This window comes from Heptranchias perlo, unplaced genomic scaffold, assembly GCF_035084215.1.
Source record: "Heptranchias perlo isolate sHepPer1 unplaced genomic scaffold, sHepPer1.hap1 HAP1_SCAFFOLD_263, whole genome shotgun sequence".
Classification (NCBI taxonomy): domain Eukaryota; kingdom Metazoa; phylum Chordata; class Chondrichthyes; order Hexanchiformes; family Hexanchidae; genus Heptranchias; species Heptranchias perlo.
The window spans coordinates 267,697-293,671 of NW_027139275.1; the positions used below are offsets into that span (position 1 = coordinate 267,697).

General features: G+C 44.8%; 1 protein-coding gene and 4 non-coding genes across 5 annotated transcripts in view; all 5 read left to right on the forward strand.

Moving 5' to 3' along the window:
* Positions 1–25,975, forward strand: part of LOC137310548 (zinc finger protein 271-like) — a 342,914-nt gene that overhangs the window by 265,596 nt on the left and 51,343 nt on the right. The window lies entirely within an intron of this gene.
* On the forward strand, positions 2,107–2,179 carry trnaf-gaa (transfer RNA phenylalanine (anticodon GAA)). Its single transcript has one exon. It is a non-coding gene; the product is annotated as a tRNA-Phe (tRNA).
* trnaf-gaa (transfer RNA phenylalanine (anticodon GAA)) lies at positions 6,471–6,543 on the forward strand. Its single transcript has one exon. It is a non-coding gene; the product is annotated as a tRNA-Phe (tRNA).
* Positions 10,756–10,828, forward strand: trnak-cuu (transfer RNA lysine (anticodon CUU)). Its single transcript has one exon. It is a non-coding gene; the product is annotated as a tRNA-Lys (tRNA).
* On the forward strand, positions 18,717–18,801 carry trnak-uuu (transfer RNA lysine (anticodon UUU)). Its single transcript is given in 2 exon segments — positions 18,717–18,753; positions 18,766–18,801. It is a non-coding gene; the product is annotated as a tRNA-Lys (tRNA).

The window sequence follows — 25,975 nt, forward strand, 5'->3', positions numbered from 1 at the left end:
CCTGTGTTTATCTCTGTGTCAATCCGTGGGCAGATTCTGAATGAACAATGAAATAAATGAGGGGTTCAGACAATTCTCCCATCTGACACTGAGGAACCAATGAGCGAAACTTTATAATAAGATATTGCTTATTGTGATGCAGCAAAGAAAACATTGTATTTTGAATGTTTTAGGTTCAGTTATGTACAAAAAGAAACTGTGACCACAACGTGTTTGCAACAAGCCGCCTTTCAAGTTGATGTCCGGCTCGCTAACATTATATCACGAGGTGTGGGCACCGCGCTGATAACCTTCAGGTGTATCCGGGCCTTTCAGACACTTCGTGTGACACAAGAGCTTTCCAATCCCCGCCAGCTCCTGGACACCGAGACTTCCGTCGAAGCAGCATTCACCGCCAGGACCGATATCGCGCCCCCTTTGCCGGACTTCAGCAAATTGAACGTTGAAAATACAAAACAGGACGGACAGTATCTGGAAAACAGTTAAACTTTCAGTGTTCAGACTTTAGTCAGAACAATAAACAGGACTTTGGGTAGATATTAAGTGGATGTGCAGTAAGAGTGCGCTCTTGTTTTGTAAACTGTGGGAGTGTAGATATGAGTGTGATGTTCACATAGCAACTGCGGGTGTGTATATATGAGAGCGGTGTATATATATGAACTGTGTGTGTATATATGAGTGCCTTGTTTATTATGAGTGCGATGTTTATATATGAACTGTGGGTGTGTATATATGAGTGCGATGTTTATTTATTTACTTTTTTTCTTTCATGGGATGTGGGCGTCGCTGTCGAGGTCGGCATTTATTGCCCATCCCTAATTGCCCTTGAGACGCTGCGACAACGGATGAACGGACACCGCGCAACAATCGCCAAACAGGAGGGTTCCCTCCCAGTCGGGGAACACTTCAGCAGTCATGGACATTCATCCACCGACCTTCGGGTAAGCGTTCTCCAAGGCGGCCTTCGAGACACACGACAACGCAAAATCGTCGAGCAGAAATTGATAGCCAAGTTCCGCACCCATGAGGACGGCCTCAACCGGGATCTTGGGTTCATGTCACGCTACACGTTACCCCACCAGCGAACAAATGTTATCTGTTTTTAATATAACGGGTCAGTTGCTGTCTTTTCTATGTTTCTACCTCTCTATCTCTGTTTTTTTTTGTTTGTTGTTTTTTTTGGTGATTTGTATATTCTGAGACCTGGCAGGTAACACCTGTCTATCTGCACACTGATTGCCTTGGCAACGGGCAGTTGAAAAAACTGTCTGTACTCACCAAGCATTGTTCTGTGAATTATAAATGCGATTTCATTTCGAGGATTTCATTTTCACATCGTTCACCTGACGAAGGAGGAAGCCTCCGAAAGCTTGTGAATTTAAAATAAAATTGCTGGACTATAACTTGGTGTTGTAAAATTGTTTACAATTGCCCTTGAGAAGGTGGTGGTGAGCCGCCTTCTTGAACCGCTGCAGTCCGTGTGGTGACGGTTCTCCCACAGTGCTGTTAGGAAGGGAGTTCCAGGATTTTGACCCAGCAACGATGAAGGAACGGCGATATATTTCCAAGCCGGGATGGTGTGTGACTTGGAGGGGAACGTGCAGGTGGTGTTGTTCCCATGTGCCTGCTGCTCTTGTCTTTCTAGATGGTAGAGGTCGCGGGTTTTGGAGGAGCTGTCAAAGAAGCCTTGGCGAGTTGCTGCAGTGCATCCTGTGGATGGTACACACTGCAGCCACAGTGCGCCGGTGGTGAAGGGAGTGAATGTTTAGGGTGGTGGATGGGGTGCCAATCAAGCGGGCTGCTTTATCCTGGACGGTGTATGAACTGTGGGTGTGTTTATATGAGTTTGATGTTTATATAGAACTGTGAATGTGTATTTTTGAGTGTGATGTTTATATATGAACTGTGGGTGTGTATATATGAGTGCGGTGTTTATATATGAATTGTGGGTGTGTATATATGAGTGCGGTGTTTATATATGAACTGTGGGTGTGTATATATGAGTGCGATGTTTTTATTTGAATTTCGGAATGAACAGGAGGGGCAATTCCTCCTGGGGTTATATTTTTTTGAAGACAATGACATAAAGAGACATTTTGACATGGGGCCGAAATAGCTCAGTTGGGAGAGCGTTAGACTGAAGATCTAAAGGTCCTTGGTTCAGTCCCGAGTTTCGGCAGTTTTTGGTTGTTTAGTTTCTTCTTCCTCGCTTCGATTCTCACATTTATTTACAGTGAAATTTGATCCCCGCCACTGAAGGATTGGGGATTGAATAGAGAGGCATCAAGGAAGAGAAATATTTCTATCCTCTGTATTTGGTTTTTATTTCTCTGTTACCTTCTGCCTTTTTCTCTTGGTTTTGTCTCTCTTGGTGCCGGGTGACTATTTGATTTGATGCATTTGTTCCAAATTGATGCCTTTTCCCCATCTCGGGGCGGTCAGACCCGCTCTGTCTGTCTGTTGCTGCTGATGTTCATTAATGGGAACAGGCCGCGAGTTAAACGTTTATCTGCAAACCGGAGAAAGACAAATAAAAAGAAAGACGTGTTTCTCCGGCCCAGGGGTAAAGTTACGATGGATGTTATTCAATAAACTGTCCCCGTCAATTTGTCTGTGGATTTTTTTTGCAAAGCTTTGATTTTAAAAGTTACAAAAAACCGAAATAAATAAAATAAATTACATGCATCGAATCCGTGATCATGATATTACGGCATACTCCATGCAAATGAGTTAACCGGCCGGACTAACAGCACATTCGGCTGTTTAATTATTTTTTGTACCTGTACGTTGGTTGGTAGCGGTTTCTGTGCATGGACTCCTAAATCTCTCTGCTCCTCCACAGTTCCGAGCTTCTCACCATTTAGAAAATACTCTGATTTATCTTTCTTAGATTTAAAGTGGATGACCTCGCTCTCCCCCACATTGAGCTATATTTGCCGCAGTTTTACCCACTCACTTAATTTATCAATTCCCACTTTTCAACTTCCTGCTTCTATCTACATTAATTTTTGCGCCACCAGAAGGCTGAGTGTCCAAATCACGGGGTAACCGTTGCTTTTCGAGCTGATCGGATTCTGGATCGTTCCGGGATGAATGTTTTATTTGCTTTTTCACAATAAACAGAACCTTGCTCTAAAGTCTGCTTCCCGACTTCTCAAATTTCACGAAGGCGTCTCATTCTGCCCTCGACTTTTGATCTTGACCTGCGGTTGAAACTTTTGCAAAGAGGGAAAAGAAGTCCCCAAATCGCTCCACCTGAATCTCAAACGCTTTGGGACGAAGTTCAGTGCAAACAATCAGGACTTTAAAGGCACCTCAATGACCTGCACTTTCATTGAATGAGTTTTGTTCGCCATTGTATTCGACCGTGAAATCGCTCTCCGCTTTCATCTCACTGGTGAAGAGTGTGACGGCCTTGTATCTGTCAGCGTGTAAGTGACGAGTTTGGGGTGAGCACGGGTCGCCTTTATTTTTGAAATCTCACCAAGCACCGGGGAAAAGAAACTGAGAATCAAACTGTCCCTGTCAGTGATGAATTGAAGTGAATATCGCTCCAAGCAGATCTGGACAACTCGCAGTGCAGCCGCACAGGAGTTCCAAATCCACCCTCTCGCCACTCGGCAATCACATTAACTGAACTTTACTCTGGCCCAGTGTCACCGCGCTGAAATCGAGTATTTCTCTGCCACCTGTTTTCTTAACATAATAATTACTGGTTTAATAGTGAAAACTGCCGTCCGCTTCACTGTAAGTGCAAGAGACAACTTTGTAGACACCGTGTAGTGTCACAGACCTGCTCGTTGGACCTGCTCATTTCATCTCATCTCATTTTCAGCAAACCTGAATATTACTGGAATATAGAATGGAGAATCACAGCTCAAAAAATCAATCCTCTCGACCACGAGGGGACCGAGTCTTTCAACATACAGGTGTTTAATGGCAAGGTGAGCTTCATGTTCAGAAATAATACAGCACAGATCTTCATTCGTACAAGCGTCACACCCTTTATATTGGAAAATTAAACGGATGGTAAGAAACTGTTATACTGATCGCAGCAAGCTGAAGTTTTAGCTCGGTGAATTAACCCTTTAGCAACCACAAAGTTGTTTTTTCTGTGGTGCAATCGGTTAGTGCGTTGGGCTGTTGAATAAAATGTCGGTGGTTTGAACCCACCCGGGGACACGTGAGTAACTGTTACCTTAACATTCATTGTCTCGCATTTCTGGGGCTCGAATGTGTGTCTTGTCCACAAGAAAAAGTACCGTAAACATTGCCAGCGGAGTGCGTCTGATTTTCCACCATTTATTCTGCGGTTGGAGAACAGGCATCTGAAAAATATTCAAAAAAAACCGAGATTGGCTTGAAGGAAATCGGAATACTTCTTAACAGACAAAGTTCGAAGGTTGCAGGCGAGCTCGTTCACTCTGACATGGATATTTCTGCAGTGAGCGACATCAGACTGTTTTCACAATGAATGTCACTCCCTTTATTTTGGAAAAGTAAAATGGTATTCACATTCCGACTGGTTTCAGTTGATTTGTGAGAGATCGTTAAAGGATCAATCTCCGGTTAAGGCGGCCTTTTTTTCTCTCTCTCTCTCTCTGTTGGCCGAATCCAAAATGAAATTGAAGCTGGACCAATCAGGCAAGAAATCTGTAATCACTTTAGCAAACAAAATACGGCCGAAAGCTGGAACTCTCTCATCCCAAAGGATGTGGATTGAGGCTCAATTCATAATTTGAAGACTGATATTGATCGATCTTTTTTGGGTTCGGTTATCAAGGGATATGAGTCGAAGGTGGGGAACTGGAGTTGAGTTACAGATCAACTCATGATCTAATTGAATGGGGCAGCAGGTTCGAGGGGCTGAATGGTCTTCTCTTGTCCCGATGTTCCTATACTGCTCTGCGCGGGGCTGGACGACTGGTAAATGGCCTCAGACTGACTGATGAAAAGCGGGTGTTCAGAAGCAGCCACCCTAAGATGGTCGAACAAACTGAACCCCTGCAGCAACGTCAAAATCTGCCTCTTTAAAATAATAGAATGGGACGAATTACTGCACCTTGCCCAGCTCGCTCAGTCACAAAAGTTAAAACTCTTAATCACTGGGTCGTGAGTTCGAGCCCCGCCTTAGGCGTTTTGTGTTCTATTTTTCACAGTGGGTGATGAAAGGTTCAAAGTGCAACCTCTTATCTCCAGTGAATGAAATCCAGTTATATAAACAGACACAACACTGAGCTGTGTGAAAGGAAACCGTGAGCGTTGCCAAATATCCAGTCCCTTCCGATTCTACCTTCTCATTCTCTCCACATGGGACACGGCAGATACCGTTTCAATAGGATTCATTTTTGTTGTTATTAAAAATGTTGATGGTTCAAAAGTGTAATATTTAGAAGACGCCAACTCTGGATCCATTCGCCTCTCTGATACCTCCTGAGCCCACCTTACCCTCTTTGATTCTCCCTGAGCTCCTTATCTTCTCTGATACCCTCAGAGAGTCCATTATCCTCTTTGAACCTTGTCAGCGCCCTTTACACTCTCTGATACCCGCTGAGTGCCCCTCACCCACTGATACGCTCTGAGCGTCCTTACACTCTCTGATACCCTCTGGCAGTCCTTCGCCTCTGCGAGATCTCAATATACTCTCTGACTGCCCCTTCCCCTCTCTGAGCCCCGTTACACTCTCTGATGCCCTCTGACTGCCCCTTCCCCTCTCTGAGCCCCGTTACACTCTCTGATACCCTCTGACTTCCCCTTCCCCTCTCTGAGCCCCGTTACACTCTCTGATACCCTCTGACTGCCCCTTCCCCTCTCTGAGCCCCGTTACACTCTCTGATACCCTCTGACTGCCCCTTCCCCTCTCTGAGCCCCCTTACACTCTCTGATACCCTCTGACTGCCCCTTCCCCTCTCTGAGCCCCGTTACACTCTCTGATACCCTCTGACTGCCCCTTCCCCTCTCTGAGATGCCCTTGCCCCAATGCATCGCCACTTAGAAGCCATTAGACGCCCTGATGCCTTCTCAGAACCCATTGCCGTCTCTGATATCAAAGTGCGGTGTAACTTCACAGGTGGATCTACCGGTCTGTGTTAAGGATGAGATCCAGAGTTTGTTCGGTCGCTGTTGCTTCCGCCTCTCCCACTCCGAGAGCTCCATTGGCGGTCGGTACCTTTCTCCCTCCAACAAACTGGGTGTGGATCTGTGAGTGCGCTGCTGATTTATAAACTTTGTGAGTGTCTGTATGACAACGATTTTTATATATCAACTGTGGGTTTGTATATTTGTGTGCGATATTTATAGATGACCTGTGGGAGTGTATCGATGAGTGTGATATTTATATATGAACCGTGGGTGTATCTCCATGAGTGCGATGTTTTTATATGAATTGAGGAATGAACAGGAGGGGGCAATTCCACCTGGGGTTATATTTTGTTCCAAGACAATGAAATAAAGGAACACTTTGATGTGGGGCTGAAATAGCTCAGTTGGGAGAGCGTTAGACTGAAGACCTAAAGGTCCTTGGTTCAATCCCGAGTTTCGGCAGTTTTTGGTTGTTTAGTTTCTTCTTCTTTGGGTCGATTCTTGCATTTATTGACAGTGAAATTTGATCCCCGCCACTGAAGGATTGGGGATTGAATAGAGAGACATCAAGGATTGGATATATTTATATCGTCTGTGTTTGGTTTTTATTTCCCTGTTACCTTCTGCCTTTTTCTCTTGGTTTTGTCTCTCTCGGTGCCGGGTGACTATTTGATTTGATGCACTTTATTCGAAAGTGATGCCTTTTCCCCATCTCGGGGCGGTCAGACCCGCTCTGTCTGTCTGTTGCTGCTGATGATCATTAATGGGAACAGGCCGCGAGTTAAACGTTTATCTGCAAACCGGAGAAAGACAAATAAAAAGAAAGACGTGTTTCTCCGGCCCAGGGGTAAAGTTACAATGGATGTTATTCAATAAACTGTCCCCGTCAATTTCTCTGTGGACCTGTTTGTAAAGCTTGGGTTTTAAAGTTAAAAAACCCGCAATAAATAAAGTAAATTACAAGAATCGAATCCGTGATCATGATATTACGGTATACTCTATGCAAATGAACGAACCGGCCGGACGAACGGCACATTCAGCTGTTTAATTTTTGTTCCTGTGCGCTGGTTGGTAGCGGTTTCTGCACATGGACCCCTAAATCTCTCTGCTCCTCCACAGTTCCGAGTTTCTCACCATTTAGAAAATACTCTGATTGATCTTAGATTTAAAGTGGATGACCTCGCTCTCCCCCACATTTAACTCTATTTGCCCCAGTTTTACCCACTCACTTAATCCATCAATTCCCACTTTTCAACTTCCTGCTTCTATCTACATTATTTATTCCGCCACCAGAAGGCTGAGTGTTCAAATCACGGGGTAACAGTTGCTTTTCGAGCTGATCGGATTCTGGATCGTTCCGGAATGAATGTTTCATCTGCTTTTTCTCAAATCTGCTTCTCTGGTTCCCAATTTTCAGGACGGCGTCTCATTCTGCCCTCGACTTTTGATCTTGAACTGTGGTTGAAGATTTTGCAAAGAGGGAAAAGAAGTCCCCAAATCGCCCCACGTGACTCTCAAACGCTTTGGGAAGAAGTTCAGTTCAAACAATCAGGACTTTAAAGGCCCCTCAATGACCTGCACTTTCATTGAATGAGTTTTGTTCGCCATTGTATTCGACCGTGAAATCGCTCTCCGCTTTCATCTCACTGGTGAAGAGTGTGACGGCCTTGTATCTGTCAGCGTGTAAGTGACGAGTTTGGGGTCGGAATGGGCCGCTTTCAATTTTGAAATCTCACCAAGCACCAGAGAAAAGAAACTTAGAATCAAACTGTCCCTGTCAGTGATGAATTGAAGTGAATATCGCTCCAAGCAGATCTGGACAATGCGCAGCGCAGCCGCACAGGAGTTCCAAATCCACCCTCTCGCCACTCGGCAATCGCATTAACTGAACTTTACTCTGGCCCAGTGTCACCGCGCTGAAATCAAGTCTTTCTCGGCCACCTGTTTTCTTAACATCATAGTTCCTGGTTTAAGAGTGAAAACTGCCGTCCGCTTTACTGTAAGTGCAAGAGACAACTTTGTAGACACCGTGTGGTGTCACAGACCTGCTCGTTTGACCTGCTCATTTCATCTCATCTCATTTTCTGCAATACTGGAATAGAGAATGGTGAATCACAGCTCGAAAAATCAATCCTCTCTCCGACTGGGGGACCGAGTCTTCCAACATACAGGCATTTAGGGGCAAGGGGAGTTTGATGTTCAGAAAGAAGACGGCACCGATTTTCACTCGTGCAAACTGCACACCCTTTATTTTGGAAAAGTAAACTGATGGTCAGACAGCTGTTACATTGATCGCTGCAAGCTGAAACGGTAGCTCGGTGAATTAATGGCTCAAGATGGCCACTGTGGTGCAATTGGTTAGCGCGTTTGGTTATTAACTGTAAAGTTTGGTGGTTCGAGCCCACCCGGGGACAATAGGGAGCTTTTACCTTAAAATTCGTTGTTTCGCATTTCCAGGTTTCGAATGTGTGTTCTATTTCCAGAAAAATGTACCGGAAACATTGCCAGCTGAGCGCGGCTGATATTCCACCTGCCGCTGGATAACAGGTATCTGAACAATATCCAAAAAACCGAGAATGGCTTGATGGTGATCGAAATACTTCTTGACAGACAAGGTTCAAAAGGAGGGCTCTCGATTAAAGTGAAATATTATTCACCTTCCGACAGGTTTCAGTTTATTTGTGAGAGATTGTTAAAGGATCCTGCAGCGCTGCCTCAGTTAACAAAAGCAGTTCTCAGCCGCATTTTTGACGCAGCATCAAACCCATCAGTTTTTCGCTGTTCCCCCAGCTCCCCGAGTGAGTGAGGCCGTGACAGCAGCAACATTGTCCGGCCCCGCTTTCTCCAATCACCCGCTGCCGGCGGAAAGCAGCGAATGCAGCCTCAGACAGCGCATTACTGTCCATCCCTGGGAAACAATTTCCAACTGAAACAGATTGGAGTTGTGCTGAGCTTTGAGTCTGCAGCGTGGACGTGACGAGTTTCAGGTTGATATCATCCATTCATTTTTTTATATCTCAGAAGCGCACCAGGAGAAAACAGGAACTGAGAATCAAATTGTCCCTGTAGGTGATGAATTCAAGGGAATATCGCTCCAAGCAGATCTGTGAAAGTCACAGTGCAACCGCACAGAAGTTCCAAATTCTCCCTCTCGCCACTCGGCAAACATTAACTGACCTTTGCTCTGGCCTGGTGTCGCCTCGCTCAAACCGTCTCTTTCGCGTATGATTTTTTTACGAGTGCAAAGCGTCCCCCGCTTCAGTGAAGCTGCAATCGACATTTTCTTCTAGATGCCATGTCATGGGCCAGATAAAGGATGTGAACAGTTACTGCTGAGAACAAATTAAAAAGTAGCAGAAGTTCATCAAAGTTGCACCATTGAAAGTCCTGGGTGGAGGTTTAGAGGCTGCGATTGTGGGAAGAGTTTTGTTGCGATTCTAACAGACCTTCGAGTGAATTTCCGGGATGTCCAGAGCACCGAAATAACTCAGTCAGACTGAAGATCTAAAGGGTTCAGTCCCGGGTTTCAGGAGCGTTTTCTCTCCCTCTCTGTTATCTTGATACCTCCTCCGTGCCCTTTCCATTCTCTGATACGCTCGGAGGGCCCCTTACCCACTGGCACACCCTGACTCTCCCTGATAACATCTGGCAGTCCCTTGCCCTCCCTGATAACATCTGGCAGTCCCTTGCCCTCTCTGATAACATCTGGCAGTCCCTCGCCCTCTCTGATAACATCTGGCAGTCCCTTGCCCTCTCTGATAACTTCTGAGAGTGCCGTAAACTCTTTGATACCTCATAGCCTCACACCCCTTGATAACCCCTGAGAAGCCCTTTGATTCCCTGACAGCCTCTGAGATCCCGTTGCCCCACCGGATCCACACTAATAAACCCTTAGACTCCCTGGTTCATTCTCAGGAGCCATTAACCTCTGCTACCCAAGTGCGATTTAATTCCACATGTGGATCTACCAGTCTGTGTTAAGGATCAGATCCACGGTTTGTTCGCTCTCATTACTCCGAAGCACTCTGTTCACCGAGAGGGAAATCGCACCTACGTTTATGTGATTTTCAAAGAAAAATTAAACATTGCATGTACAGAATACAGAAATAGCTCAGATGGGGTAGCGTTAGAATTAAAATCCACAGATCCTTTGTTCAATCTCCGCTTAAGGCGGCCTTTTTTCCTCTCTCTCTGTTGGCGGAATGCATAATAAGGGGGCTTAATCTTGAAATTAGTGCTCGATTAATGAGGCGAGAAATCAGGAATCACTTTCGCAAACAAAATACGGCCGAAAGCTGGAACTCTCTCGGCCAAAAGGATGTGGATTGAGGCTCAATTCAAATTTACAAGACTGATATTGACAGATCTTTTTTCGGTTCGGGTCCCAAGGGATATGTTTCCAATGCGGGGAAATAGAGTTGAGTTGCAGACCACCTCATGATCTAATTGAATGGGACAGCAGGAAGAGGGGCTGAGTGGCCTTCTCCTGTCTCGATGTTCCTCTCCTGCTCAGCGCGGTGCTGGAGAACGGGGAAAAGGCATCAGACTGACTCCAGAATGAAAAGCGAGTGTGCAGAAGGAGCTTCGCTGGGATTGTCAGACAAACTGAACCCCTGCAGCAAAATCAACAGCTGCCTCTCTACAATAATAGGATGGGAAAGGATGTTGAAGGCGGCCTGGCGAGCTCAGTCGGTAAAGCATGAGACTCTTAATCGCAGGGTCGTGGGTTCGAGCCCCACGCTGGGCGTTTCGTGTTTTATTTCTCAAACTGGGTGATAAAAGGTCCAAAGTGCGACCTCTTATCTCCAGTTCATGAAATCCAGTTGTATGAATAGACACAACACTGAGCTGTGTGAAAGGAAACCGTGAGCGTTGGCAAATATCCAGTCCCTCCCGATTCTATCTTCTCATTCCCTCCACATGGGACACGGACAGATTATCGGATCAACCGGCTTCATTTTTTGCTGTTATTAAATGTGTTGATGCCTTCAAAATGTCAGATTTGGAAAATGACAACTCTGGATCCATTCGCCTCTCTGATACCTCCGGAGACCCCCTTACCCTCTTTGATTCTCCCTGAGCTCCTTATCTTCTCCGATATGGTCCGAGAGTCCATTATCCTTTTTGAACCTTGTCAGCGCCCTTTCTGTTCACTGATATCCGCAAAATGCTCCTTACCCACTGTTACGCCCTGAGTCCTCTTACACTGTCTGATACCCTCTGACACTCCCTTCCCCTCTCTAAGATCCACTTACACTCTGTGATACTCTCTGACACTCCCTTCCCCTCTCTGAGATCCTGTTACACTCTGTGATACTCTCTGACACTCCCTTCTCTTCTCTGAGATCCTGTTACATTGTCTGATACCCTCTGACACTCCCTTCCCCTCTCTAAGATCCACTTACACTCTCTGATACCCTCTGACACTCCCTTCCCCTCTCTGAGATCCTGTTACACTCTGTGATACTCTCTGACACTCCCTTCCCTTCTCTGAGATCCTGTTACACTGTCTGATACGCTCTGACACTCCCTTCCCCTCTCTGAGCCCTCTTCCGCTCTCTGATACCCTCTGACACTCCCTTCCCCTCTCTAAGATCCCCTTACGCTCTCTGATACCCTCTGACAGTCCCTTCGCCTCTCTAAGATCCCCTTACACTCTCTGATACGCTCTAATAGTCTCTTCCCCTCTCTGGGATCCCCTTGCCCCACCGGATCGCCACTAAGAAGCCATTAGACTCCCTGAACCCTTCTCAGAGCCCATTACCCTTCCTCATACCCAAGTACGATGTAATTTCACAGGATGATCGATCGGCTTGTGAACTGTTGGTGTGTATATATGAGTGCGATGTTTATATATGAACTGTGGGTGTGTATATATGAGTGCGATGTTTATATATGAACTGTGGGAGTGTATACATGAGTGTGATGTTTATATATGAACTGTGGGTGTGTATATATGAGTGCGATGTTTATATATGAACTGTGGGAGTGTATATATGAGTGCGATGTTTATATATGAACTGTGGGTGTGTATATATGAGTGCGATGTTTATATATGAACTGTGGGAGTGTATATATGAGTGCGATGTTTATATATGAACTGTGGGTGTGTATATATGAGTGCGATGTTTATATATGAACTGTGGGAGTGTATATATGAGTGCGATGTTTATATATGAACTGTGGGTGTGTATATATGAGTGCGATGTTTATATATGAACTGTGGGAGTGTATATATGAGTGTGATGTTTATATATGAACTGTGGGTGTGTATATATGAGTGCGATGTTTATATATGAACTGTGGGTGTGTATATATGAGTGCGATGTTTATATATGAACTGTGGGTGTGTATATATGAGTGCGATGTTTATATATGAACTGTGGGAGTGTATATATGAGTGCGATGTTTATATATGAACTGTGGGAGTGTATATATGAGTGCGATGTTTATATATGAACTGTGGGTGTTTATATATGAGTGCGATGTTTATATATGAACTGTGGGAGTGTACATATGAGTGCGATGTTTATATATGAACTGTGGGTGTGTATATATCAGTGTGATGTTTATATATGAACTATGAATGTGTATATATGAGTGCGATGTTTATATATGAACTGTGGGAGTGTACATATGAGTGCGATGTTTATATATGAACTGTGGGTGTTTATATATGAGTGCGATGTTTATATATGAACTGTGGGTGTGTATATATGAGTGTGATGTTTATATATGAACTGTGGGAGTGTATATATGAGTGCGATGTTTATATATGAACTGTGGGAGTGTACATATGAGTGCGATGTTTATATATGAACTGTGGGTGTTTATATATGAGTGCGATGTTTATATATGAACTGTGGGAGTGTACATATGAGTGCGATGTTTATATATGAACTGTGGGTGTGTATATATGAGTGCGATGTTTATCTATGAAGTGCGGTAATGAACAGGAGGAGCAGGGCTTCGGAGGGGTTATATTTTCTTGGAAGACAATGGCGCAAAGTTGCATTTGCTCTGGGGTCCAAATACTCAGTTGGAATTGCATTGGACTGAAGATCTAAAGGTCCTTGGTTTAATCCCGGGTTCGGCAGTTTTTGGTTGTTTAGTTTCTTCTTCTTTGGGTCCATTCTCGCATTTATTAACAGAGAAATTTTATTCCCACCACTGAAGGTTTGGGGGTGGATTAGAGAGACATCAAGGATGGGAGATATTTATATCCTCTGTATTTGGTTTTTATTTCTCTGTTACCTTCTGCCTTTTTCTCTTGGTTTTTTCTCTCTCGGTGCCGGGTGACTATTTGATTTCATGCATTTGTCCTGAACTGATGCCTTTTCCCCATCTCGGGGCGGTCAGACCCGCTCTGTCTGTCTGTTGCTGCTGATGATCATTGATGGGAACAGGCCGCGAGTTAAACATTTCTCTGCAAACCGGAGAAAGACAAATAAAAAGAAAGACGTGTTTCTCCGGCCCAGGGGTAAAGTTACAATGGATGTTATTCAAAAAACTGTCCCCGTGAATTTGTTTGTGAATCTGTTTGTAAAGCTTGGGTTTTAAAAGTTCCGAAAACCCAAAATAAAGCCCCTTAACAGCCCATACAGGAATCAAACCCACGATTACAACATTATGGTGTGTTTTAAGCAAGTAAGCTGACCAGCCGTTACGAACATCCCAATCATCGTTTTTTTTTACCTATACTAGTTTGAAGTGATTTCTGTACACGGACCCCTAAATCTCTCTGGCCCTCCACAGTTCCCAGCTTCTCACCATTTAGAACGTACCATGTTCTATCCTTTTTTGATCCAAAGTGGATGACCTCCAGAAAAAGTGACTAAAGTAGTGGACCGGGGAATGTCAACGGATGTTATTTATATGGACTTCCAGAAGACATTAGATAAGGTCCCACATAAGAGACTGTTAGCTAAGATAGAAGCCCATGGAATCGAGGGAAAAGTACTGACTTGGTTGGGAAGTTGGCTGAGCGAAAGGCGACAGAGAGTAGGGAGAATGGGTAGGTACTCACATTGGCAGGATGTGACTAGTGGTGACCCGCGGGGATTTGTCTTGGGGCCTCAATTATTCACAATATTTTTTAACGACTCAGATGAAGGCATAGAAAGTCTCATATCTAAGTTTGCCGATGACACAAAGATTGCTGGCATTGTAAGCAGTGTAGATGAAAACATAAAATTACAAGGTGATATTGATAGATTAGGTGAATGGGCAAAACTGTGGCAACTCATGGACCAGCATATTCCTCACTCTACCATTACCAACAAGCCAGGGGATCAACCCTGGTTCAATGAGGAGTGTAGAAGAGCATGCCAGGAGCAGCACCAGGCGTACCTAAAAATGAGGTGCCAACCTGGTGAAGCTACAACTCAGGAATACATGCGTGCTAAACAGCGGAAGCAACATGCTATAGACAGAGTTAAGCGATTCCACAACCAACGGATCAGATCAAAGCTCTGCAGTCCTGCCACATCCAGTCGTGAATGGTGGTGGACAATTAAACAACTAACGGTAGGAGGAAGCTCTGCAAAAATCCCCATCCTCAATGATGGCGGAGTCCAGCACGTGAGTGCAAAAGACAAGGCTGAAGCGTTTGCAACCATCTTCAGCCAGAAGTGCCGAGTGGATGATCCATCTCGGCCTCCTCCCGATATCCCCACCATCACAGAAGCCAGTGTTCAGCCAATTCGATTCACTCCACGTGACATCAAGAAACGGCTGAGTGCACTGGATACAGCAAAGGCTATCCCAGCTGTAGTGCTGAAGACTTGTGCTCCAGAACAAGCTGCGCCTCCAGCCAAGCTGTTCCCTAACAGCTACAACACTGGCATCTACCCGACAATGTAGAAAATTGCCCAGGTATGTCCAGTCCACAAAAAGCAGGACAAATCCAATCCGGCCAATTAACGCCCCATCAGTCTGCTCTCAATCATCAGCAAAGTGATGGAAGGTGCCGTCGACAGTGCTATCAAGCGGCACTTACTCACCAATAACCTGCTCACCGATGCTCACTTTGGGTTCCGCCAGGACCACTCGGCTCCAGACCTCATTACAGCCTTGGTCCAAACATGGACAAAAGAGCTGAATTCCAGAGGTGAGGTGAGAGTGACTGCCCTTGACATCAAGGCAGCATTTGACCGAGTGTGGCACCAAGGAGCCCGAGTAAAATTGAAGTCAATGGGAGTCAGGGGGAAAACTCTCCAGTGGCTGGAGTCATACCTAGCACAAAGGAAGATGGGAGTGGTTGTTGGAGGCCAATCATCTCAGCCCCAGGACATTGCTGCAGGAGTTCCTGAGGGCAGTGTCCTAGGCCCAACTATCTTCAGCTGCTTCATCAATGACCTTCCCTCCATCATAAGGTCAGAAATGGGGATGTTCGCTGATGATTGCACAGTGTTCAGTTCCATTCGCAACCCCTCAGATAATGAAGCAGTCCGAGCCCGCATGCAGCAAGACCTGGACAACATCCAGGCTTGGGCTCATAAGTGGCAAGTAACATTCGCGCCAGATAAGTGCCAGGCAATGACCATCTCCAACAAGAGAGAGTCTAACCACTTCCCCTTGACATTCAACGGCATTACCATCGCTGAATCCCGCACCATGAACATACTGGGGGTCACCATTGACCAGAAACTTAACTGGACCAGTCATATAAATACTGTGGCTACGAGAGCAGGTCAGAGGCTGGGTATTCTGCGGCGAGTGACTCACCTCCTGACTCCCCAAAGCCTTTCCACCATCTACAAGGCACAAGTCAGGAGTGTGATGGAATATTCCCCACCTGCCTTGATGAGTGCAGTTCCAACAACACTCAAGAAGCTCGACACCATCAGGGAAGAAGCAGCCCGCTTTATTGGCATCCCGTCCACCACCCTAAAGATGCACTCCCTTCACCTCCGGTGCACAGTGTGTGTACCATCCACAGGATGCACTGCAGCAACTCGCCAAGGCTTCTTCGACAGCACCTCCCAAACCCGCGACTTCTACCACCGAGAAGGACAAGAGCAGCAGACACATGGGAACAACACCACCTGCACGTTCCCCTCCAAGTCACACACCATCCCGACTTGGAAATATATCGCCGTTCCTTCATCGTCGCTGGGTCAAAATCCTGGAACTCCCTACCTAACAGCACTGTGGGATAACCTTCACCACATGGACTGCAGCAGTTCAAGAAGGCGGCTCACCACCACCTTCTCAAGTGCAATTAAGGATGGGCAATAAATGCCGGCCTCGCCAGCGACGACCACATTCCACGAACGAATATAAAAAAAGGTTTTGGAGTCCTCACCGCCAAAATTGCAAACACCTTATCTACATCTGACCTATCAAACCCTTGCATAATCTTAAAGTCCCACATCAGGTCACCCCTCAGTCTTCTCTTTCCTATGGTAAAGAGCCCCAGTCTGTTCAAACTTTCAATATGGGGAAGTGTGAACTTTGGACCTGAGCAAGATAGATCAGAATATGTTCTAACTGGTGAGAAGCTGGGAACTGTGGAGGAGGAAAGATGTTTACGGGTCCAAGTACAAAATCACTAAATGTCAGTGGACAGTTACAAAAAATAATTCAAAAGGCCAATGGAACTTTAGCCTTTATCTTAAGGGAGCTGGAATTCAAAGGGGTGGAAGTTCTGTTCCAGTTATATAAACTCTGCTGAGACCACATTTCGAGTCCTGCATTCAGTTCTAGGCCCCACACCTCAGGGAGGATATATTGGCCTTGGAGGGGGAGCAGCGCAGATTCACCAGAATTATACCGGGGCTAAAATGGTTAAATTATGCGGACAAGTTGCACAGACAAGGTTTGTATTTCCTTGTGTATAGAAGATTAAGTGTTGATGTATTCGAGTTGTTGAAGGTGATTAAATGAGCCAATGGTGTGTGTGAGCTATGAGACAGCTTGAAATCCCAATCCTCTCCACCACTGGGGACTGAGTCTTCCAACATACAGGGATTTTCACTCGTGCAAGTTTCATCCACATTTTCTGCTCTTCATTTCTCCGACCTGCTTGTTGCGCTTTTCCCTTCAATTCAGGACTTACAGGAAAAACTCGATTCTGCCGTAAATCTTCGGGTCACATGGTGAGAATTCAAATAATTGAAATCGACCCTGATCATCCCCAATATCGTCACCGACACGTTTGACGATTGTAAAGCGGCTTCTATCGCGGTTTTACTGCACAACTCGTTCAAAGATACTGTCAGTAATTGGAGGGTCTTTCAAGTCATGACACGAACAGAACAGTTCGCACTGCCGTTTTCCCCAAGACGCTTCAGATTCATGGGGAGTGATTTCGGTCTGGCGGTTAAAACCGTTCCCTCTTCACAAATCCACCTTTGAACCCGGGACTTTTAGTATTTTTGATAATCGATACCAAATCGGTTTGTCCTGTATTTTACATTACTTTCTAAATATTGCAGATAAGCGGAGCACTTGAGCTGTCACAGCTGTGACTTTGACTTTTCTCCCTCTCCTCTCGATCTCCCCGGCAACTGCCACTAACCACAATCTTCTCTCACACTTCTCCATCAGGAAGTTCCGAGTCTCGGTTTTGAAATGAAATAACTCCCATCTCTCCAATCACCGACAGCCCAGAGAGAGTTTCTTAGTTTCAGCTCCCAATTTCCCCAAATCCTCAAAGTAGCATGAAAATAATTGTCCTTAAGTTAATAATAATAATATAATTAAAAGTTCTTATCGTCTGGAGTTTTGTTTCAGATTCCACGGCTTTTAAAGGTCACTGCGGATGTTTAACGAATCGCCTCTTGTTTGGAGGCTTCTGTGTGGGAAAGATCAGGAAGTGATAATTGAGAGACCGAGGATGAAGCTGTTTGATGGGAGCACTGGGGACACAGACCGTGCGCGGCTCCAGTGGAGCAATCGGTCAGCGCGCGTTATTTCTACAATAATTATACACTCGAGAAATGCTGGGGTTGTGAGCTCCAGCACCATCTAAAGTAGTTGAACCTTCTAAACATTTTGACTGGAGTTCAAGGGACAACCGGTTCCATAACACATCGACTTCTTCATGTCCCCATGTGGGCACTGAGGCTCCTCTGTCCTCCCGTCTTGCAATAGCAGGTGAGAGTTTATTTGTTTATAGGAGGGAGAGGGGGCGATTGGCGAGAGCTGAAATGGTAAAGCGGCCGGCACAACATCTTTAAATCTAAAGAACCAAACACACAATTCTTCTTTCCGTGAAGCAGAGATTCATCGGTTTGAAGTGTCGTGTTGGGAAAATTCGGGAGGCAAATCTGCTGCCTGGTGTCACGGTGTAACGGGTGAAATTATTCAGCTTTCAATTGTTGATCGGCTGAAATCTCGAGAGGCCTTTTCCATCTCCCGTGTGGAACAAGTTTAACTTTTGAGCCATTGGGTAAAGTGGGTTTTTTTAATTTCTGCGAACGAATGACAAGACATTTTGTACAAACAAGAAGAATTGTAAAATCACGAGTTCTCTGTCCATGTTTCTTACATCATGTTCAACAGAAACAAGGATTCGCCTCAACATGTTGCTGAAAATTGTATAAAAGAGATACTCCCCCGAATTCGACATCGACGGGGATAATTCAGAGTCCCACCATGAATCTGTATGATGGAAACTAATCCAACAGTGAGCCTGGATAGCTCAGTCGGTAGAGCATCAGACTTTTAAAATAGGTAGTGATCTGAGAGTCCAGGGTTCAAGTCCCTGTTCAGGCTAAAAGTTTTAAAACAGCTGGCAAGTTCGGCTTTTCCAGCGGACCAACATCAGCGAAAGGAGCAAGAGTTGGCCATTCAGTCCCTCGAGCCTGCTCCGCCATTTGATAACGTCATCGCTGATCTTCGACCTCAACTCCACTTTCCCGACCTCTCCCCATATCCCTTGAGTTCCTTCGTGTCCAAAAATCAATCCATCTCAGTTTTGAATCTATTCAATGGCTCAGCATCCACAGCCCTCTGGGGTGGAGAATTCCAATGGTTCACAACCCTCTCAGTGAAGAAATTATTCCTCATCTCTGTACTAAATGGCCAGTCCCTTATCTTGAGATTATAACCATTAGTTCTGGACTCTCCAGCTCGGGGAAACAACTTCCCAGCATCTACACTGTCAAGCCCTCTAAAAATTTTATATATTTCAATGAGATCACCTCATTATTGTAAACTCCAGAGAATATAGGCCCATTCTGCTCAATCTCTCCTCACAGGACAACACTCTTGTCCCAGGAATCAATCTAGTGAACTTTTGTTGCACCCACTCTAAGGCAAGTGTATCGTTCCGCAGGTAAGGAAATCAAAACTGTACACAGTACTCCAGATGCGGTCTCACCAAAGCCCTATATAATTACAGCAAGACTTCCTTATCCTTGTACTCCAACCACCTCGCAATAAAGGCCAACACACCATTTGCTTTCCTAATTGCTTGTTGCACCTGCATGTTAACTTTCTGTGATCCGTGTACAAGGACACACAAATCCCTCTGAATACCAACATTTCGTACTCTCTCACCGTTTAAAAGATATTCTGTTTTCTATTCTTCCGACCAAAGTGAATAACCTCACATTTCCCCACTTAATACTTCATTTGCCAACTTGTAGCCCACTCACTTATCCTGTCTGTATCACTTTGCATCCTCTTTGCATCCTCCTCACAGCTTACTTTCCCACCTTGTTTTGTCTCATCAGCAAACTTGGATACATTACACTCGGTCCCCTCATCTAAGTCATTAATATAGATTGTAAATATCTGAGGCCCAAGCACTGATCTTCACGGCACCCCACTAGTTACAACCTGCCAATCCGAAAATGACCTGTTTATTCCGACTTCCTGTTTTCTGTCCGTCAACCAATCCCCAATCCATGTTAATATATTACCCACAATCCCATGAGCCCTAATCTTGTTCAACAAACTTTTGTGTGGCACCTTATCGAATGCCTTTTGAAAATCCAAATATTCTATATCCACTGGTTCTCCCTTATCTACCCTGCTATCTACACCCTCAAAACCTCTTAGAGTTGTCAAAACACGATTTCCCTTTCATAAAAGCGAGTTGCATGTGCCTAATCATATTATAATTTTCTAAGTGCCCTGTTACCACCTCCCTAGTAATAGATTCTCGCAATTTCCCTCCTACTATTGTCAGGCTAAAGGGCCTGTAGTTCCCTGTTTTCTCTCTCCCTCTTTCTTGAATAGCCGGGTTACATTTGGTACCTTCCAATCCATGGGGACCTTTCTAGAATCATGGGAACTCTGGAAGATAAAACCAATGCATCCACTGTCTCTGCAGCCACCTCTTCTAAAACCCTAGGATCTCGGCCATCAGGGCCAATGAATTTGTCGGCTTTTAGTCCCATTAATTTATCCAGTACTGTTTCTTTACCAATCTTAATTGCTTTAGGTTCCTCACTCTCATTCGAACCTTGGTTCCCCAATACTTCTGGTATTATTTTTGTGTCTTCTACTGTGACGACAGATACAAAATATTTGTTTAACGTCTCTGCCATTTCCTTATTCTCCATTATAAATTCTCCTGTTTCTGTCTCCAAGGGACCCATGTTTACTTTCGCTAATCTCTTCCTTTATACATACTTGTAGAAACTCTTACAATCCATTCTTATATTTCTTTCTGGTTTACGCTCATTCTATTTTCTCCCATGTTATCAATTTCTTGGTCATCCTTTGCTGATTTCTCAAACTCTCCTAATCCTCAGGCTTACTATTCTTTTTGGCAACATTGTAAGCCTCTTTTAACCGAATGCTATCATTAATTTCTCCAGTTAACCAATGTAGGACCACTTTTCCGGTGGAGCTTTTAATCCTCAAGGGAATGTAATTTTGTTGAGGAAATCTTAATTATTTCTTTAAATGTTCGCCATTGCTTATCTATTATCATATTTTTAATCTCATTTCCCAAACTACCTTAGCCAACTCACCCCTCATAACTACGTAATTGGTTTTGTTTAAATTTGAGACCCTAGTTTCGGACTTAACGACATCACTCTCAAACTCAATATCAAATTCTACCATATTATGATCATTCTTCCCCACAGGATCATTTACTCCAAGATTACCAATTAACCCTGTTTCATTACACAATACTCGATCTAAAGTAGCCTGTTCCTTTGTTGGTTCCTCGACATATTGATCTAGAAAACTGGCTGGAATGAATTCCATGAACATAAAACAGCTTATCTTGAGTTGCAAACATGGTGTCAACACGAAGGGATGATTTATGACTAGAAACCATGGCCAGATCTGCCAGGTGAATTAGATGTTTGCTGCTAACATGGAGAATTAATGAAACCAAGACTTCCCTGCAGAGCAAGGAGTTGGAAAGAAAGATGCTGGGCATTGAGAGGCGAAGGATTTTGTCGATAGCAGGATGAATAGACAAAAGGATCTCAACTCCCTGCTTATTTTCTATACTGATAAATATAGACAGAAATCTCATCTCCGTGCTTCTTTCAGATAATGAATGTCTTAATGCTCAAGAGATCACTGATCCAAGCCAATTATCTCCTCTCACACTCTCCTTCCAATCTAACACACGTTGCTTAACTTTGAAATTGTGCATTTTTTCACAGTGGATTCAATTTAAAGGAAACGATGCTGTGATCAGCTAGTGTTGTTAAGGAGATGGAGCACCAGGAAATTCATAAAAGGCTGATGATAACAGTGACAGTTAAGACACTGTGAGCTACAGTTAAAGGTCGGCAATATTTAAAGTATCAGGCAGCAGATCTTTTCCAAATCTTGACACAAATGGCAAGAAAATGTAACGTGGACTTTGATCAATGTCACGACTTTCAAATAGCAGACATTTTATACACAAGGCAAGAAAGATTTACAAGGATGTTGCCTGGACTGTAGAATTTTAGCTATGAGGAAAGACTGGATAGGCTGGGGTTGTTTTCTTTGGAACAGAGGTGGCTGAAGGCAGATTTAATTGAGGTGAACAAAATTATGAGGGCCCCAGACAGCATGGATTAGAAGGACCCACTTCTCTTAGCAGAGAGGTTAATAACCAGGGGTATAGATTTAAAGTGATTGGTTGAAGGTTTAATGGGAAACTGAGGAGAAATCATTTCACCCAAGGGTTGTGGGGGTCTGGAACTGACTGCCTGAAAGGGTGGTTGAGGCAGTCACCCTCATCGTATTTGAAGAATACTTGAACTGCCGGAAGCTACAAGGCTATGGGCCAAGAGCTGGAAAGTGGGATTAAGCTGGATAGCTCTTTTTCGGCTGGCACAGACGCGATGGGCCGAATGGTCTCTTTCTGTGCCATACATTACTTTGATTCTATGAGTCTAATTAACAGTAAGCAGGGTAGTTCAGTGATCATGAGAACGCTACTGAAGATAAATAACTGCTGGGAACCAAGCAATGTGTCCTTGTAAACCACAGACTGGGGAAGTTCCAGCTCCAGTGACAGAGATGGATCACTACAGGGTATAAAAGTGAGGGGATACTGATGTAAGGGGCAGTCAGGACTGGAGACACCTGAGATCAAGCTCAGGGTGCCTGAGGTTCCATCCAGCGGGATCATCTCGTGTACACGGGGGACTGGCATGTTTACTCTGGTACAGTACAGGAAAGAGAATTTGCTCATATATTTCTGAATGAGGTATTAAAGTTGCTGACTCTCAGACTTGTTAATTAATAAGACAATGCATTATTTAGAACCTTCCATCCCTAAGTCTCTCTGCTCCTCTACTTTTAAACTTTGACCATTCAGTGTACATTTCATCTAATTTTTCTTCCTCTCAAAATGCATCACGTCACATTTCTCTGCGTTAAATTTCACCTGCCTGTTTACGAACCTGTGGACGTCACAATGAAGTCACTGACTCCTCTTCACAGTTCCCCACGCTGCCAATTTTGGCGTCATCTAGAGATTTTCACCTTGTGTCCCACATACCCAAGCTCAGATCATTCTCTATATTGAGAAGAGCAATGGTCCCAACACTGACCCTGGGGGACACCACTGTTTACATCCCCCCAGTCTGGAGAACATCCATTAACCACTCCTCTCTGTTTTCTGCCCTTTACACAACTTCCTACCCACACTGCCCCATTCATTTTAATACCGTGGGTATTAATTTTATCAATAAGCCTCCTGTCCGTCATTTTATCAAATACCTTTTCACAATCCATCAACACAACATCCACTACATTCCCTTTATCAGTCGACTTGTGATATCTCAATTAATCCATGTTGGCTGTTCTTAATTAATGTGTTTTTTGAACAAATGTTGAAATGTTTGCTCCACCTCATCTGGTTTCACCTGTTTCAAGCCCCAACAGAAAGGTCGAGTTTTCTCCTGGAGCTTAAGATAAATTAATTTTAAAAAATGATGCTTCAGACAATGACGGATATCTGGACTTAGAACCGCCCATTCAGTGGCGCAACTCCCACCCCTCACACACTCCGATTGGTTGGAGGACCAACTGTCCGCACATCCGTCCAGTCAATTTACCATAAGACCATAAGAGATAGAAGCAGGAGTCGGCTATTCGGCCCCTCGAGCCTGCTCCGCCATTAAATGAGATCATGGCTGATTTGATTTTTACCTCAACTCCACTTTCCCGCCCTTTCCCCATATCCTTTGACTCCCTTGCTGATCAAAAATTTGTCTAACTCAGACTTGAATGTATTCAATGACTCAGCCTCCACAGCTTTTTGGGGTAAAGAATTCCAAAGACTCATGACGCTCCAGGAGAAGAAATTCCTCCTCATTTCCATCTTAAACGGGTGACCCCTTATTCTGAGACTATGCCCCCAAGTTTTAGATTCCCCCATGAGGGGTAACATCCTCTCAGCATCAACCCTATCGAGTCTCCTCATAATCTTGTCTGTTTCAATAAGATCTCCTCTCATTCATCTAAACTCCATTGAGTATAGACCCAACCTGTTCAATCTGTCATCATAAGACAACCCTTCCATACCCGGAATCAACCTCGTGAACCTTCTCTGAACTGCCTCAAATGCAAGTATGTCCTTCTTTAGAACTGTATGCAGTTCTCCAGTTGTGGTCTCACCAGCACCCTGTCCATTTGTACCATGACTTCACTGATTTTATGCTCCACCCCCCTAGACATAAAAGCCAATATTCCGTTTGCCTTCCGGATTACCTGCTGCACCTGTATGTTGAATTTTGTCTTTCTTGCACGAGGAAACCCAGATCCCTCCGTACTGCAGCATTTTGTAGTATTTCTCCATTCAAATAAAAAAGCGAAATATTTTTTTCCTCCCAAAGTGGATGACTTCACATTTTCCCACATTATATTCCATCTGCCAATTTTTTGCCCATTCGCTTAACCAGGCAACATCCCTTCGCAACTCATTGCAACTTGCTATTCCACCTATCTTTGTATCATCAGCAAATCTGGCCACAAGACACTCTGTTCCTCCATCCAAGTCATTGATATACATTGTAAATAATTGAGCCACAGTACTGATCCCTGCAACACCCCACGAGTTATATGAAATGCCTATAAATTTCCGCTCCTCCTATTGGTCCGGATCTCTCCTTAATCGCCAGGCGGGATGAATGGTGAGACTGGCGGTCCCGAGGTGCATTTGGAAAATAAACATTAATTGAACCCTTCAGTTAATAAAACGAAATTAATAAAAGTCACTGAAATTTTTTTTTCTGGAGTTCACCAAATTCGGGGTGGAGGGGGGAGGGCTTCTATGCTGTGTGTTTGTGCCGGTTTTAATGGCTCGAAGCGCTGGGGTTTCAGTTTATTTTATTATCCTTGGTCCAAACGCGCTCTCCCTGCTTCCAATGTCTTTGTTTTTCGGCCTGATATTCAGATCATCAATGGCGGCTGTACCACCCAGCATGCAGCGCGGTTCAGATTGTGCCCTATCTGAGTCAGTGGAGCCCAGCACGCAGGCGCAGTAGTGACTCATTACCGGTCAGTGTGTCCTGAGCATGCGCGGCCAGTCGAGGCTGCGGGTTCGGTGCAGGTCAGAGGATCGGAGCAAGAGGCTCAATAAACCCCGGGGCCCGGGTCCGGGCTCAGGCCCAGGCTCAGGCTTTACAAACCCCGAGTGCGGCCCCAGACCCGAATATAAAACAGTGAACATTATCCCCCCCTCACTACCCGCCGGGAAATGAAGGGGAAATGGGGATCGGTCAGGGAGCGTCTGTAAATGAAGGAGAAATGGTGATCGGTCAGGGAGCGTCTGTAAATGAAGGAGAAATGGTGATCGGTCAGGGAGCGTCTGTAAATGAAGGAGAAATGGTGATCAGTCAGGGAGCGTCTGTAATTGAAGGAGATATGTGATTTGTCAGGGAGCGTCTACAAATGAAGCAGAAATGGTGATCGGTCAGTGATCGTCTGTAAATGAAGGAGCAATGGTGATCTCTATATCTTTATTCATCCGAGCTCGAGCTTTGGATGCTGTTCCTTTCCTCCTCGTGGGAATCTGTCTACTCTGCACCCAAACCAACTCCTCCTTGAAGGCCTCCCATTGTTCAATTACTGTTCTGCCTGCCAATTTTTGATTCCAATCCACACGGACAAGATCCCTTTTTAACTCACTGGAATTTGCCCTCTTCCAGTTAAGAATTTTCACATTTGACTGTCCCCTGTCCTTTTCCATAACAGTTCCAAACCTAATGAGATTATGATCACTGCTGCCCCACTGAAACATGCTCCACCTGCCCCACTTCATTCTCCACACCGAGCCCACTGCTGTGCTCACACTCACTCTCTCACATTCACTCTTTCACACTCACTCTCTCACACTCACTCTCACATTCACTTTCTCACATACACTCTCACGCTCACTCTCTCACACTCACTCACACTCACTCTCACATTCACTCTCTCACACTCACTCTCTCACACTCACATTCACTCTCACATTCACTCTCTCACATTCAAT